The sequence below is a fragment of the Diabrotica virgifera genome, chromosome 10 (assembly GCF_917563875.1).
Source record: "Diabrotica virgifera virgifera chromosome 10, PGI_DIABVI_V3a".
Taxonomy (NCBI): Eukaryota; Metazoa; Arthropoda; class Insecta; order Coleoptera; family Chrysomelidae; genus Diabrotica; species Diabrotica virgifera.
The window spans coordinates 91634088-91646866 of NC_065452.1; the positions used below are offsets into that span (position 1 = coordinate 91634088).

General features: G+C 33.8%; 1 protein-coding gene across 2 annotated transcripts in view; it reads left to right on the forward strand.

Moving 5' to 3' along the window:
- The window catches only part of LOC114337497 (facilitated trehalose transporter Tret1), a 283346-nt gene that overhangs the window by 207638 nt on the left and 62929 nt on the right, over positions 1-12779 (forward strand). The gene's annotated exons all lie outside the window — the stretch shown is intronic.

The following is a 12779-nucleotide window of genomic DNA, read 5'->3' on the forward strand; positions in this document are numbered from 1 at the left end:
GACAAGAAATATTCCTACAAGAGTCAACATCTTAAAATAGACCTACACTCTCAAACACATGCGGTTACGCAATCTGAATATTGAAAAAATCTAATTAAATGCAAAAACACTGATTCATATATACAGTACACAAGGGGGACTATGCACCTAAACAACAGATATCTGCGTCATTTCCTTATCAGGATTATAGTCACGCTCCTAGAGAAAGATCAGTGTATGTTTTTATTAATTAATTAAGAATTAGTGTATTTATACAATCACCGGCAAAATTAACAGCCCACATTAAAAATGGGTCATTTTAATGTCTCGAATTTCCTAAACCTGTTGTCCAATTTAAGTGATTTTTTAACATGTTATAGCCTTATTCGTTAAAAATATCGTTGTAATAATATTGTTGCTAAACAGGTAAATTTTCATTGTTTACCGGGTCCGCGTGTACCAATCAAACTGTGTTGTTTTCTCAAAGTTAGCATCACCCTGTGGAATATTCTAGCATTTATAAAATACTGAAATCAAAACCCAAATGTAGCCTCATGATTTCTCAACATTCTTTTTTTGAAGTGAAAACTTTTTGAAGTGAAAACTTCTTTAGGGACGTTGTGCACTTTTTGGATGGGGTAAAAGCATTGAATTCGCGACCGTCATTGCGACCGTCATCGCACTTTTTGGATGGGGTAAAAGCATTGAATACGCGACCGTCATTGCGACCGTCATCACGACCGTCATCGCTTCGGCGAAATAAATATTGTACGTATACATACACACACCCAAACTTATATGGAATCACCATGTATTTCAAAGTAATATTTATTTCTTTTGAAAAAACTTGTTATTGTTGCGAATAATAAAGGTTTTTATTGAAAATAAACAAATCTATAAGACAATCAGATAGTACAGCTCGGTACGGTATAGGTTTCTTTGCTTGAGTTGCAAATTGAAACGAAAATAAATAAACTAATTTTTGCGTCCAAAAACCAAAATATGCGTCATATGGGGTTATAGAGCTTACAACGGGGAAAGAATATTGGTCTTGTGGAGTAAGTAATGTTCTCAGAGGGACATAGCTGTAGAGCTAGGCGTAACACAGGGCGTTCTGTCCAAAACCTATGTAAGGTAACAGTAACAGGACTAGGAAAGCTCAAAAATAAAGCAAGGGAAAGTCGCCAAAAAGTAATAACGGCTCGCCACGATCGTTTAATTGTCCATTCAGCTAGAAGACACCCAACCATTTCTCACCTGCAGGTCCAAAGGTAGCTTTTGGAAGCTACAGGTGTAACTCTTTCAGTTGAAACGATAAGAAGAAGAGTTCGTGCCAAGAAGTATACAGCAGGAGACAAATATGGGTTCCTGAGTTATCCAGGCAGCACAAGATTGATCGCCTAAATTGGTGTCTTCACCACCAAAACTGGAATATTGGGAATTGACAAAATGTGATATTTTCAGAAGAAGTCAGGATTTGTGTAAAATCAGATGACCCACGAAATCGTGTACTTAGAGGTCGAGGAAGACAATCAAGAACGAAAACTGTCAGATCTGTTCACAAATATACAAGAGGAAGTATAATGTTCTGGAGAGGAATTGTGATCCGTAAAAAAACTCCTTTAATTTTCATCCAATCAACTTTAACTGCTCACAGGCATGTTGATAACCTGTATTTAGGCTCTCGAGAGGTGCAACAGGAGAAAATTTAATTTTCTTGCATGATAATGGGCCTCCTCATACCATTAGAATGACTAGAGACATCATTGAAGCAGAAGGTATCCCTTGTTTGGAGTGGCCTGCTTGCTCACCCGAGCTTAACCCTATAGAGAATTTGTGGATTATGCTTAAAAGAAAAATTAGAGCTCGCCAGAATAATTCACAAAACACCTCACGGCTAGTACAAGCTGCTCTTGAAGGATGGAGCAACCTACCACAAAAAATGTAATGATAATTTGATTAGGAGCGGGCCCACGCAAACTGAAGCTTGCATAAGGACTAGAAGTGATAACACTGACTACAAAAAAAAACAATAAAAATAAATAAAAACAATTTAAACAATATTCGTTTTGCATTGAAATTTTTTATGCTATTAACTTTAAAACAACTAATTTCAATTTGTTTGTTAAATACTTTATTGTTTTATTTAATTGTTATGTACTTGTTATCAAATTGCTTTAAAATAAATATTGTTTGACTTCGTGTGCTTGTTTTTTTAAATTCGCGCGAAATAATAAGAAATATCAGGTGATTCCATATAAGTTTGGGTGTGTGTATATTATAATGTATGTGTATATAGGGTAAGGTAGATAACTGGCCTATTAGAAATATCTCGAGAACTAAAGGCAACAGAATCATGAAAATTGGAATGTAGGGGTTTTGAAGCATGATCTATTAAATGAATATATTTCCATTTCTTTGCAACTTCCGGTTATACCGGAAGTTGCTTATAACTTCGTTTTTTTTAAATGGGACACCCTGTATATTTTTACATTTTTGGATTCTCCTCAATATCTTCTTTCTTAAAATATGTGGTTTTGTAATATTATACAGGGTATTTTAAAAGATATTTACGTTTTTTTATTAATTTCGTAGCAAAATTCACACCCTGTAGAATTGTAACAGTTTGACATTAAAAGCTCTGCTTACGTTCAAGTGATTTTTAATATAGTCTATTATTGTTAAGAATCATTAGTATAGCTAATTTTGAAATTTTATTATACAGGATTGGTCGAAACTCGGAATGAATATTTTCTGAGTTTTCTTAAGTGGAACACCCTGTATTTTAGTATTGTAATGAAATGATATTTCATGGTACTTTTTTATTTTATAAGTATTCCCTATACCTAATTGCTTTAATTTGTGAGTTATTGGTGATTCAAGCTAAACATTAATTGCAACAAAAAATACGTAAAATTTTATTAGGTTGTCCGTGAAAAAATTCAATCATAAATAATTTTTCAGAAATAAATACATATTAATCCTGACTGATCCTTAAAATGACCAATAATGGTTTAGGTATCAAAATACCTACGTAGTTAAGGTTGTTGGTGCGATTAACAATTAAGCACAAATTAAAGCAGTTAGGTATAGGCAATGCTTAAGAAATAAAAAAGTACCATAAAATATCATTTCATCATCATCATCATCAGGGCTTTTCATTCCAGGTGGAATGTTTGCCGCTCTTACTTAGAGCTCTCAGATTCGCTTATTGCGGTGAATCACTCCGCATTCCACTTGTATGTTGTCAAAGTTTTTTGTATGACTTGGCTTTCGATACTATTTTCTTCCACTCATTTCGATATGTACATAGTTCCCTCCAGTTTCTCACTTCCAGAATTTTGATATCTCTCAAGACCTGGTCCTCCCATCTCTCTCTGGGTCTTCCTCTTGGTCTTTCAGTTGCCGGTTTCCATCTGGTGATCTTCTTAATCAGTCGGTCGTTTTTCCTTCTTTCTATGTGTCCCAGCCATCTCAGCCTCTGTGATTTAATAAATCTAACTATATCTTCTCCCTTCATTACGTCTCTTAGTTCATGGTTCATTCTTCTTCTCATTTCTCCGTTGTCCATTCTTATCGGACCCATGATGCGTCTGAGGATTTTCCTTTCGAATATTCTCAATTTTTCTTCATCTTTTTCCGTGAGGCATATTGTCTCAGCTGCGTACGTAACTACTGGTCTGATTGCAACTCTGTATATTTTCAGGTTTGTATTTCTGGATAAGTTCTTGTCCTTCATAAGCCTATGATATCTCCAGTATGTTTTGTTGCCTGTTAGTATTCGTTCCGTTACTTCTTTACTTCTCTTGTTTTGGCCATTCACTATTACTCCCAAATATTTAAATTGTTGTACTCTTTCAAAAGTGTAGTTTTCTATTTTGATTTCTCTCATCCTGTTATCTTCTCTTCTAGAGCAGAGTAGATATTTTGTTTTTCCTTCGTTAATTTCTAGACCTCTTTTCCGTGCTTCTTTTGCCAGGATTGTTACTGCTTCTTTTAATCTTTCCTTGTCTCTTCCCATAAGAACTGAATCTGCATATGCAACTATTTGTGTTGAGGAGTGGGCTATAGTTCCTTTCATTTTGCTGGCCTTGACTGTTCCTTCTAGTGCTATGTTGAATAATGTGGTTGACAGGGAGTCGCCTTGTCGCACTCCTGTTTCTGTTGCAATTGATTTTGTGCTACCTTCTTCTGTTGTTACTTTGGCTCGAGCTCCATCCATGGTCATTTTTGTTAATCTGATTAATTTTGCTGGTATCTCTTGATTTTTCATTTCAATAAATAATTTATTTCTTCCAATACAGTCAAAGGCTTGTCTGAAGTCTACGAAGAGGATGTGGAGTTCTATGTTGTGTTCGTGGCATTTTTCGATTGTTTGTGTAACTATGTGGATCGCATCTGTAGTGGATCTGCCTTCTCTGAATCCTTGCTGGTAGTCCCCAATTTTTTTCTCTGTGAATTGATTGAGTTTTTGTTTGATGAGGGCTGTTAGAATTTTATATGTTGTACTCAGTAGAGACATTGCTCTATAATTGTTACAGTTTGTTACTTCTCCTTTCTTAAATATTGGTATAATTCTGCCTTCTTTCCAATCCTCGGGCATTTCTTCTGCTTCCCATATTCTAACTATTAGGTTATAGATGCTTGTTAATAACTTTTCCGCTCCGTTTTTAATGAGCTCATTGGGAATTTCATCTGGGCCTGGTGTTCTTTTCTGTTTCATTCTTTGAATGATGGCTAAATATTCATCATGTGTTGGCATCCCTATTTCATTATCTCTAATGTCTTCCATTGCGCCTACCTCCTCTGCCGGGTTTTCTTTGCATCTATATAGTTCTGTGAAGTGTGTTTCCCATGATCTATTGTCAATTTTAACTACTGGTCTGCCTTTTCTTTGTTGAGCTTTTAGGTATCCAAATAGTTTGGCGCTGTCTTTACTATTCATTTCTAGTTCCTTTAACAGCTCTTCGATCCACAGTTTTTTTTTGTTCTTGCAACAATTATCGGCTGCTTTCTTTTTTTCTTTATATTCGTTTCGATGATGCACTTCTTTAGTTGATATCCATTTATCTCTTGCTTGGTTTTTCTGTTTGATTTTGTTTTCGCATTCTGCATCAAACCACTCTTTCCTTCTTTTTATTTCCCTCTATCCTAGCACCTCTTCAGCTGAATTCAAAATGGATTCTTTTATATTTTTCCATATGTCCTCTGAGTTATTTGCTTGTGTTAGGTTTTTCTTTAGGGTTGTCTCATATTGTTCTCTTAGTTCCTGTACTTTTAACTTCTCCAGATTCCATCTTCTTTTGTTTTGTCTTGTTCTCTCTGCTTTAATTATCTTCATTTTGATTTCTCCTATTACTAGAAAATGGTCTGTGTCCGCGTTTGCTCCTCTAAATGATCTGACATCGTGCATTATTGCTTTCCATTTTTTGGATATTAGTATGTGATCTATCTGATTGCCATCTGTTGTGCCAGGTATCAACCATGTTACTTTATGCTCTCTTCTGTGCATGAAGTTTGTACTTATAATGTAACTGTTTGTTATTGCTGCTAGTTGGCATAATTTTCTTCCGTTATCGTTTGTCTCGTCATGAATAGTTTCTTTCCCTGCTACTTCCTTATACTGGTTTTCTTTGCCTACTTTTGCATTGAAGTCACCAACCATTAGTACTATATCATTTCTGGGTAATCTTTCATATAATTCTTCCAGTTGTTCATACAATTCAATTTTATCATTTTCTGGTGCATTTTCTGTGGGTGCATATATGTTTATGATTGTCATATTGGCTTATTTGTTTTCTACTTTTATATACGACATTCGTCCATTTATCGCTTTAAATTCTATAACTTTGTCCCTAATCTTACTGTTAACCATGAATGCTGTACCGTTTTTCCCTTGCTTGTTTTCTCCCGAGTAGTATATTGTGTAGTTTTTCTTTTTGATATTTCCTTCTCCTTTCCATCGTACTTCTTGTAGTGCTAGTATGTCTATTCTGTGTCTTTGCATTTCTCTTGCTACCTCTTCCATTTTTCCTGGTCTCAATAATGTTTGAACGTTCCAGGTTCCTACTTTTACTCTATTTTTCTTCTTGGTTTTTCTTTTTCTATCTCTTTTTCTTATGTTTGATTCGTTGTTCTTTTTCCGTGCTAGTTTCGTCTTCAGGTTTTCATCCATTTTCTTTACAGTCTCTTTACATTCCATAAATGCGTTTTCCATATTCGTTTGCCGGTATGTTTTAGTGATACTAGTCGTTTGTTCTTTACTATGTGCTACTTTTACATACAATCTCAGTTTTTTGGCTCTGTGCCGGAATTATTTGCAGTCTTGGTTATTTTCGCCATATTTTCTGATTCATTTTCGTCATCTCCTGGTGATCTTTCAGTATATGTTCTTCCTCTGGGTTTTCCTTGAGGTGTTTTAGTATTCATCGTTTCGCTTTGTGTCCTCTTGTATCCTAAGCTTTCCACATTATATGTTTTGTCGTTTATTTTTAGCTTATTATAATTTAGCGATGCCTTCTGACCCCTTTCTCTTGCTTCCTTTAAGTGTTGTTTCAGTATTTTTCTCTGGTCTTGTATCTCCTTGGAATAATCTTCACTTAGGTAAATGTCTATTCCTTTTAGTCTTTTCGATTGGTTCAATATTTCAGTTCTTTTGGAACCGCTTTTAAGTTCCAGTAGTATAGGTCTCGGTAACTGTCTTAGGGGATCTCTTTGTATACCAACGCGTTTTATGTCTATTATGTCTGTGTGTTCGTTTAGTGGAACTTGGATTTTAATTGCCATATTTTGTATACTTTTTATCATATCATTTTCTTGTTCACCTTCTTTCTCTGTTATACCGTATACTATAATATTTTTCTTTCTTACCTCTCTTTCTAGATCTTCTATTCTTTTTTCGTGTACTTTATTTTCTGATTTTAATGCTATATTTTCAACTTTTAATCCTGCGATTTCCAGTTTCATGAGCTGTAAATCATTTTGCACTTCATCTAGTTTTTGTTCTATTCTTATGCCTCTATTATCCATACAATCTAATTTTTCACTCATCTTTTTCATCATTTCCTCCATCTTTTTTCGACTATGGATTATTTTTCTAAATCTCTAGGCTAGCGTTAGAATCTTTCTCACTTCGACGGTTCATAAGACTTTGCTTTTATCCAATCTCAGAGATTAGAATTTTACTATTTTGTTACGTAGCGTAAAATGAGCCACACCCGTTTCAACCACGCGGAGGTGTGTCCACTTATCCACGCACCAAAAATATTCTTATTTTTCGAAAGTATTCTTATTTTTATTTTCTGTAGATTGTTGTTTTTATTTTAAATCCGGCAACACTGCTTAAAATTCAAGCAGAACTTCGCCTCTGGTATACTGGTTTCCTTATCTGCTTGACCACTTAGCTTTTTGTAGTGTTCCAATGTTTATTATTTATCAACCACAATAGTTACCTTATAAAAAACGCTGTTCTGTTTATGTTTGTCTATTTCCACTTTTTTTGTCCCAATAGAACGTCTTCACTTTTATAATTTACGTTTCGCACTTGCTTTGTATTTAAATTTCACTACACCACGCGATATTCGGGGAAAATGCAGGAGTAAATTTAAACACCTTATTTGCGTTCCAATGCCACGTTGCCAAGTCCCATTCAAGTCATTATTTCATTACAATACTGAAATACAGGGTGTGCCATTTAAGAAAACTCAGAAAATACTCATTCCGAGTTTCGACCAACCCTGTATACTAAAATTTCAAAATTAGCTATACTAATGATTCTTAACAATAGTAGACTATATTAAAAATCATTTAAACGTAAGTAGAGTTTTATATGTCAAACTACTACAATTCTACAGGGTGTAAATATTGCTACGAAATTAATACAAAAACGTAATTATCTTTTAAAATACCCTGTATAAAATTACAAATACTCATATTTTAAGAAAGAAGACATCGAAGAGAATCCAAAAATGTAAAAATATACAAGGTGTCCCATTTAAAAAAACGAAGTTATAAGCAACTTCCGGTAACCGGAAGTAGCAAATAGATGAAAATATTTTCATTAAATAGATGACTCTTCAAATCCCCTTAATTAAAATTTTCATGATTCTGTTGCCTTTAGTTCTCGAGATATTTCTAATAGGCCCTTTATTTGCCTCACCCTGTATAAATTGTGTAGAAGTATTTAAATTTAAAATAAATGTAAATTCTATTTTTGGATGGGAAAAAGGATTGATTTGGCGACCGTCATCGCTACCGTCATCACTTTGGCGAAATAAATTTTGTATGTATATATATTTTTTTGAAGTGAAAACTTCTTTAGGGACGTTAAGCGATTTTTGGATAGGGGAAAAAGCATTGAATTCGCGACCGTCATCGCGACAGTCATTGCGACCGTCGTCGCTTATGTTATATATTATGTGCATATATAAGTTGTGTAGAGGTATTTAAATTTAAAATAAATGTAAAACCTATTTTAGGATGGGGAAAAAGGATTGATTTCGCGACCATCATCGCGATCGTCATCGCTTCTGCGAAATAAATTTTGTACATAATATATAGGTATATTATTTGTAGGTTTTTATAAATTGTATAGAAGTATTTAAATTTAAAATAAATGTAAAACCTATTTTAGGATTCGGAAAAAGGATTTAGGATGGGAATTTGTACGTTTAACTATTATGTGTATGTATATATACATTGTGTAGAACAGCGGTTCTCAATCTGTAGTACATGTACCACTGGTGGTACATATAATCAGTTGCGGTGGTACACAAAACACAAAAAAAATTAAAAAAGTAGTACTTAGTCTTGATAATACAATCTAAAAATATAGGTGGTACCAAAAATAATAAAAAGAACTGTGGATGGTACATGACTCAAAAAGTTTGAGAACCGCTGGTGTAGAAGTATTTAAATTTAAAATAAATATACAATCTATTTTGGTATGGAGAAAAAGGATTGATTTCGCGACCGTCATGTCATCGCTTCGATGAAATAAATTTTATACGTATATTATTATAATCTACTTATAATAATAGTAATATTATTGAAGTGAAAACTTCTTTAGGGACGTTGTGCACTTTTTAGATGGGGAAAAAGTATTGAATTAGTGACCATCATCGCTACCGTCATTGCTTCGATGAAATAAATTTTTAAAGTGAACACTTATTTAGGGACGTTGTGCACTTTTTAGATGGGGAAGAAGTATTGAATTAGTGACCGTCATCGCGACCGTCATTACTTCGACGAAATAATGTTTTGAAGTGAAATCTTTCTTAGGGACGTTTTGCCCTTTTTAAATGGGGAAAAGGTATTGAATTAGCGACCGTCATTGCTTCAACGAAAATAAATTTTTGAAGTGAAAACTTCTTTAGCGACGTTGTGCCCTTTTAAGATGGGGAAAAAGTATTGAATTAGCGATCGTCATCGCAACTGTCATTGCTTTGACGAACTAATTTTTGAAGTGAAAACTGCTTTAGGGACGTTTTGCACTTTTTCCATGGGGAAAAAGTATTAAATTAGCGACCGCCATTGCTTTAACGAAATAAATTTTTGAAGTGAAAACTTCTTTAGAGACGTCGTGCTCTTTTTAGATAGAGAAAAGTATTGAATTAGCGACCGTCCTCGCGACCGTCATTGCTTCGACGAAATAAATTTTTGCAATAAAAACTTCTTTAGGGACGTTGTGCACTTTTCAGATGGGGAAACAGTATTAAACTAGCGACCGTCATTGCTTCGACGAAATAAATTTGTGAAGTGAAAACTCTTTTAGGGACGTTTTGCACTTTTTAGATAGGAAAAAAGTATTGTGTTTGCGACCGTCATCACTTTGTCGAACTAAATTACGTACGTATATATATATTATGTATATCTACACATAAATAGCATAGAACAGCGGTCTCAATCTTTTTGTGTCATGTACCACCAAATACTTTTTATTATTTTTGGTACCACCTAACTGAAATACATATCTAACTAGGTGATCTAATTAACTATAATAGTGGTGCTGATTTTGGCTGTTTATGCGTTTTCTGTACCACCTCAAAAAATGAAATGTACTACCAGTGGTACATGTACCACAGATTGAGAACCGCTGGCATAGAATGTACGCAACGCGTATATAATATAGGTATAGCACTTCTTTTTGGATGGGGAAAAAGCATTAAGCTCGTAATTTAGATACTATAAGAAGTTTTCACTTCTGTCGGCACTCCCATGAGTGCTTTAAATATTTTTTTTATTCATTCGCTTATGTTGGACCGTAAAAAAGTTAGGTACTTTAACAACTAGTCATGTTTTTCATCAATACAGGGTCTTTTTAAATAAGTATGGCGACTTTAAGGGGTAATTCTGCATGAAAAAATAATGACAGTTAGCTTTATAAACGTATGTCCGCAAATGCTTTGTTTCCGAGATAGGGGGTGATGAAATTTTTCTTACAAACTGACGATTCAGAAGATTCTGAAGATCTAAATAAAAATCTACAAATATTTATATTCATTTTAAAAATTTGACCTAAGAGCTCATTCGATATAATTTTTACAGAACGGCAATTATGGGAGACTGCAAAATACAGACAGCCCTTGCATTTCGACTTCAACCACCGCGACGAACTTTGTTTATTGTTAGTTGTTGTTCGTTCATCACTGCTACGGAATATACGCCATCTTTCATAAAATCCCAGAAGGAAAAGTCAATTGGGTTAAGATCTGCACATCTGGAGGTTCCAATCCATCGTCCAGGATACTAAGCGGAAACATATTCTCTAATTTCATTATGGTTATGCGCTGGAGCGCCATCCTGTACCAAACACACATTTTTCCTGACTGTGCGATTGATCTCGTCTAAGTACTCTTGTAACACGTTTTGTAGAAAGTGTAAATAATTTTCACCATTTAAATTGTTTGTGTCCGGAAGAAATACTGGTCCTGTTAGGTTGATTATCCACAATTCCTGCCCAAACATTGAATTTAAAAGTTCTTTGGTGATGAGTAGAGTCCGGAATTCTAAGCATAATGCTTATGGTAAATAATACAAGTAGGACTATTTTCTTTTTAAATACGAACGAAATATGCAAAAATAAGTCATTTTGACAGCACTGTTTTATGCTTTTTTGCTTTTTTTAATTTGTATGCCTTTTTTGAATTATTGTGCTTATTTGGTGCTTTTTTTATATATATTATTATCATTTTTATACAAATCTAATTCACTGTACGTGTTTAGCACACGGCCTGAATCGCGTTGCTGAAATTATACGGCTGCAATTTTCACTTGTTAATGAGTTGATAAAAAATGGGAAAAAGCTTTCATTAAAGCTCCTTTAAGGGTGCAACTTTTTAGAGAAAGATTCCCCAACACTCCATTACCACCGGAACCAGTGTCAACTAGATGGGGTACATGGTTAGATGCTGCTTTATACTAGGCCGAATATTTCGAAAATTTTAAAAGCTTCGTATTGAAATTTAAAGATACTGCTAGCAAATCGATAAAAGATTTTCAGGATGTTTTAGGTAAAACAGAATTACAAAACAATCTAGCTTTTATCAAAATCAACTTTTGTTTTGTGAGTGAAAAACAATAAAATATTTGGAGAAACAGCAAATGTCAGTTGAGTCGATCCAAAAAATACAGTCCAAAAACAGTTTTGAAAAAAGATGGAAGGTTAGTATTGACAAAAATATCAAAGATGTATTAACAAAAAACGAAGGATTTAAACAGATAAAGAAAATATTTTCAGTTTTAAATGGAGAACACGTTGAAGATATAAATATGGATCCGGCAGTAGTGGTAAAGTATAAGAAGTATGCACCGATAACCATGTGGACATTGAAAGAAGCTTTTCGATATACAAAAATGTTGTGAGTGACAGGCGCCGAAACTTTACTATGGGACATTTAAATAAATATTTAGTTATTTCATGCTTAAAACAAAAATGTTATATTTTCCATCATGTAAAGCGTGTCGATAAAAATTAGGTTAAAGCATTTTTGTTTCAGTTATCTATTTTTTTTTTGTTTATTTTATCTTATTATTTTTAAATTTATAATAGGTACTTCCTAGTTCTTAAGCGAAGCTTAGGAATAATTATAAATATTTTATTCTTATTTTCGTAAAAAAATGGTTTGTCAAATTTTATATGCTTATTTTCATGCTTTTTTTCATAAAATCGTTATGCTTTTTAAGCGCTTTTTATTGCGTTTCTTTATGCTTTTAAATCCGAACTCTAGTAATGAGAGACTTTTTTTGCGTGGGGGTTTTCTTCGGCCCAGATATGCGTGTTATGATGGTTCGTAATGACATTTCTCTTAAAGATAGTGTCGTCGATAAACAAAATATGATTAATAAAATTGACACTTATGAGTTTTTTCTTGTACTGCTTCCAGGGATTTCTTCAATTGCTTCCAAAATCGTTCATCGTCGTGTGTATCTGCTTTTGGTCGACCATTATTCCAACAAGTTGCGATCGCAGTGTGCCTTGTCTCTCGTAAACGATGCGTCGCGACGCATTAGATATTTGATATTTGATATTTTGACGATTAAGATATTTTTCCGCATAACGCCTTGCAGCTGCTGCGCTATTAATTAAATGAATATCTGCCATTTCTGAGAACGTGTACGCAATTGTAATAGAAAATTTAGTTTTTTTAATAATCTTAATTAAATGCACAATGATTGGAATATTCATTACTGACGATATGTACTGTTGATGCAGCTGTTGATTACATAGTATATCTGGCAACAATAAGTGTTATACAGCCAACTACACAATTTTTGAAACATAATAAAAAAGAACTCGATAA